The 5155-nt window shown below is 42.7% G+C and overlaps 1 non-coding gene and 1 pseudogene across 1 annotated transcript; both read left to right on the forward strand.

The window, feature by feature from the left end:
* Nucleotides 1-1029: 1029 nt before the first annotated feature.
* Nucleotides 1030-1452, forward strand: LOC110287109 (large ribosomal subunit protein uL24 pseudogene; annotated as a pseudogene).
* Nucleotides 1453-4928: 3476 nt separating this feature from the next.
* On the forward strand, nucleotides 4929-5036 carry LOC115030107 (U6 spliceosomal RNA). The gene has a single exon (XR_003835735.1). It is a non-coding gene; the product is annotated as a U6 spliceosomal RNA (small nuclear RNA).
* The last annotated feature ends 119 nt before the right edge of the window (nucleotides 5037-5155 follow it).

Below are 5155 nucleotides of genomic sequence, written 5' to 3' on the forward strand. Positions count from 1 at the left end.
AGGCTCCCATGACCTAGCCCTGGATATTTCCCCAGCCTCTCACCCTTCTTCATTACTTCCTCTGGCATCCCCCCAATACATCCCTTTCCTGCAGTCTAGATTCACTGAGTGACTTTCAGTTCCCTAAAGTCTCCTAACCTTCCCTTAACTGGTCCTTCTCACAGTCTGTTTCCTCTGCCGGAACAGGAGGTAGACTGTGTTCCATCTTCAACCTCCTCTGATCCTACAGATGAGGAGCCTATGAAAATATGGTCTGTCTGTGCCAGTCCAAATGAGCCTCTGCTTTGTCATCAGTGGTGGTTTCGGAAAGAGAAAATAGGAGTATGGGGTAGCTGATCTTAAGTTTAGATCCACCGGCTTTCTAATTCAATTACATAGTTGCTTTGTGGTGAGTTATTTGCCTTCCTCTCTCATATATCTGAGCCCTCTGAAAAACCGCATAGAAGGATTCTTTCTTTTCCCTCCCCTTCTGCCTCTTCCTCTTCTTTCAGTCTGTAACCCAGACTGGTCCCAAATTTAGGACTCTCCTTCCTGCATTAGTCTCCAATGCCTGGCTAAAAAAACACAAATGTGGTCTCCAGGTTCATGATTCTTAGAGTTTAGGCATCAATGATAATTTTCTCACTTCAAACAGAAGAAAGCTAGCCAGGCACAGCAGTGTGGAACTATAATCCAAGGACAGGGGAGGCAAAGATAGGAGGTCTACAGGTCAGAGGCCACTGAGAACATATAGTGAGACCCTGTCTCAAAAAAAAAAAAATCAAATGAAAAACTTGAAAGTCCCAAAGTTGGGGGCTGGAGAGATGGATGGCTCAGTGGTTAAGCGCATTGACTGCTCTTCCAAAGGTCCTGAGTTCAAATCTCAGCAACCACATGGTGGCTCACAACCATCCATAATGAGATCTGATGCCCTCTTCTGGTGTGTCTGAAGACAGCTACAGTGTATTTACATATGATAAATGAATAAATCTTAAAAAGTAAAGAAAGTCCTGCTCTTTCCTTTTGCGGCCATCGGTGGATCGCGAACCGCAAACGGCATTTCAATGCGCCTTCTCACATTCGGAGGAAGATCATGTCTTCCCCTCTTTCCAAAGAGCTGAGACAGAAGTATAACGTTCGGTCTATGCCCATTCGGAAGGATGACGAAGTTCAGTTTGTTCGCGGACACTACAAAGGCAAGGTGGTCCAAGTGTATAGGAAGAAATACGTCATCTACATCGAACGCGTCCAGCGAGAGAAGGCTAATGGCACAACCGTCCACGTGGGCATCCACCCCAGCAAGGTCGTTATCACCAGGCTAAAGCTGGACAAAGACCGCAAGAAGATCCTGGAGAGGAAAGCCAAGTCCCGACAAGTAGGAAAGGAGAAGGGCAAATACAAGGAAGAAACGATCGAGAAGATGCAGGAGTAGAGACATCTCATGCACGGCTTTCATTGAAGACAGCTTAAGTAAAAAAAAAAAAAAAAAAAAAAAAGAAAGAAAGAAAGAAGAAAGAAAGAAAGAAAGAAAGAAAGAAAGAAAGAAAGAAAGAAAGAGAAAAAAGAAAAGAAAAGAAAGTCCTAAAGTTGTTGCTGATTGTTTGTGGTAGGCTAAGCATAGCTGGACCCAGTCTCAATTTTCTTTTATATTTCCTTTCTTTTCTCTCTCCCCCACTCCCCGTGTCTTTTCCTTCCTTCTTTGATGGTTTTCTGGTTTTCCTTTTACTCTTTTTTTTTTTTTTTGAGGCAGAATCTCAGATATCCCAGGTTAACCTCAAATTCATGACGTAGCTGAGAATAGCCTTGAACTTCTGATCCTCATGCCTCCACTTCCAGAGTGCTGGGATTACAAACATGTGCCTCCAGACCCAGTGCATGTGGTGCTGGGGATGGAACTCGGGGCAAAGATTCTATGAAGCAAACTACATCCCCAGCTTATTTTATGATGTGGTGCACGCCTGTAATTCCAGAACTCGGGAGGTGGAGGCTGGAGCATCACAAGGTTAAGGTCGCCCTTGACTATATACTCAGTTCAAGGCCAGACTGGCTTACACAAGACCCTGCCTCAAAGTTTCTTCCTGTCAAAAACCAATTTCCCAATGCCCCAAATCAAGTTAAAGAGAGGGCCTGTGTGTCCTGTGGTTTCCAGGCCTATAAAGCAGTTGTCTTACTTGGGGTTTCTATTGCTGCAACAAAACACCATAACCAAAAAGTAAGTTGGGGAGGAAACGGTTCATTCAGCTTCCACTTCCATATTGTTGTTCATCACTGAAGGAAGTCAGGACAGGAACTCAAACGTTGCAGGATTCTGGAAGCATGGAGAAGTGTTGCTTACTGGCTTGCTCTCAATGGCTTGCTCAGTCTGCTTTCTTAGGGAACTCAGGACCATCAGTCCAGGGATAGTACCACTCACAATGGGCTGAGCCCTCCCCTATCAATCACTAATTAAGGAAATGCCTTACAGTCAGGTCTTATGCAGGCATTTTCTCAATTAGGGTTTTCTGTTTTCAGATAACTGTAGTTTGTGTGTTAACTTGGCATAAGACTAGCCAGGACACTAGTTCTAGATTCAAGGCCCAAGACTCCCGAAACAGGCTACTTTTGGTCCCTGTCTATTAAGTCACTTAATCAACTCAGTTGCTACCTGAACAGCAAAGTGCTCTGAGGTCAGCCGGGGGACAAGAAACTGAAGCCACTGAGAGAAACCTAGGCAGATCAGAGACCATGTAAACAAACAAACAAACAAACAAACAAAGGCTATGAAAATCCAGCCCACTGAATATGTGTGAAGAAACCATCATGGAAGTGAATCCTGCAGGCTGGGTAGCTCCACTGGCCCAAACCAAAGCACACAGTCTAGGTCAACCTGAGTTCTTTGCCCACACACACAAAAAAATGACCACAATAATCTTTGCTCTGAGCTCTTGTGGTTTGGGATAGTTTGTTGCACAGAGGTAGATCAACACAGCAGTTTTTCTTCCTTGACCTGTACAAGGCAACAGACAGATAGCAGCAGCAGACACTGTCTCTAGCGGCCTTCAAAATGCAAGCAAACTGCTATCTATCTCTTCAAGCACAAAGGGTTTGTTTGTATAAAGCATTTCCAGTCTGAGAGATCTAAATTCAATTAGAACTATACCGATATAAATATTACAAACATGCACGGATGTCACTCTGGAAGTTAAACTATGTAACTACATACTAGGGACATAATCTGTTTCAGAGTCTGCCAATCTACCACCCCCACACTATAAAATTTAAAATATGTGAAGTTTAGCTGACTCAAATCTGTAATCCCAACATAGAGGAAGGAAAATTGCTGAGTTCCAGGCCAGCCTGGACTACATATTGAGTTTCATGCAGTCTGTGCTGTGGGGGGAGAAACCTGTCTGGTTGATGATAATAGTGGTGGTGATGGTGGGGGTGATGATAGATTGCTTCCATTCTAGATAGTCCCCTTGGCCTCTGTATTCTCTATCATGATACTTAAAATTCCATAAATATTTATGAACTAATCTCCTTAAGCAGGTCTGTGTTTTCTTTTTTTGTTGTTGTTGTTATTTTGGTTTTGCTTTTGGTTTGGTTTGGTTTCTGAGACAAGGGCTCTTAGTTCAGGCTGGCCTTGAACTAAGTGTATAGTCAAGAATGGCCTTGAATTCCTGATCCGCTTGAATTCCTGACCCTCTTGCCTCCGTTGCCCTGATGCTAGACTAATAGGCATATATGCTAACATATGCATGTCTATGCTTTTCAAGCTGCAAGACTAACTTAGTGGGGTACAATGTACGTTTTTTCAATGAAATAGAAATATGATATATTACATATAAGTATTAAATAAAGATATAAGGAGAAGCTGAGTTGTAGAGATAAGCCATTAGTAAGAGCTCTTGATATTCAAACAAGAAGACCTGAGTTCAGATTCCCAACACCCAAGGAAAAAGGATAAGCACGGGTATTCATACATGTACCTGTAACTCTAGCACAGAAATAGGAAAAGACAGGAGGATAGCTGGGGTGTTGGCTATCAGCCTAGACTAGCTTCAGGCTTCAGCGAGAGACTGTCCTAAGGGAATAAGACATACAGTGGTAGAGTAAGACATCCAACAGGCTTCTGTGTGCACACATACATCACATGCTCCCGCGCACACACACACACACACACACACACAAACAGTAAAATTCCCTAAGAAAGTAAAGGCTAAGTATGGTGGTGCATGCCTTTAATTCCAGCACTCGGGAAGCAGAGGCAGGCAGATCTCTGTGAGCTCAAGGCCAGCCAGGGTTTCATAGTGAAACCATCCTCAAAAAGACAAAACAAAACAAACAAAACCCCAAATCATTAAAGGGAGGGAGAAAATTAAGGAAAAGAATATTGTTGAAAGAAACAGCTCAAAGGAATGAAGGACACTGTTTATTATGGAGATAATTTCAGGGGTTAAGACTCTGGAATACACATTTTAGGCTTTCCCAGGGATGTTATAATACCCAGTGTGGAGGCAGTTTTAGTAACAAAACAGAGTTATAAATCAAGGTGTTTTTAAAATGTGTTGGTGGGGGCTAACGAGATGGCTCAGCGGGTACGAGCACTGTGTGGTCTTCTGAAGGTCCTGAGTTCAAATCCCAGCAATCACATGGTGGCTCACAACCACCCATAATGAGATCTGACACCCCTTTTCTGGTGTGTCTGAAGTCAGCTACAGTGTACTTATTTATAATAATAAATAAATCTTTAGGGCTGGTGAGATGGCTCAGTGGGTAAGAGCACCCGACTGCTCTTCCAAAGGTCCAGAGTTCCAGAGTTCAAATCCCAGCAACCACATGGTGGCTCACAACCATCCGTATCGAGATCTGGCGCCCTCTTCTGGAGTGTCTGAAGACAGCTACAGTGTACTTACATATAATAAATAAATCTTTAAAAAAAAATAAATCTTTAAAATAAAGTAAAATGCGTGCTCGCTTCGGCAGCACATATACTAAAAATTGGAACGATACAGAGAAGATTAGCATGGCCCCTGCTCAAGGATGACATGCAAATTCGTGAAGCATTCCATATTTAAAAAAGAAAGAAAGAAAGGAAGGAAGGAAGGAAGGAAGGAAGAACGAAAGAAAGAAAGAAAGAAAGAAAGAAAGAAAGAAAGAAAGAAAGAAAGAAAGAAAGAAAAATAAAGTAAAATGC

Source organism: Mus caroli, unplaced genomic scaffold (genome assembly GCF_978045245.1).
Source record: "Mus caroli unplaced genomic scaffold, Mus_caroli_1 scaffold_5, whole genome shotgun sequence".
NCBI classification, from domain to species: domain Eukaryota; kingdom Metazoa; phylum Chordata; class Mammalia; order Rodentia; family Muridae; genus Mus; species Mus caroli.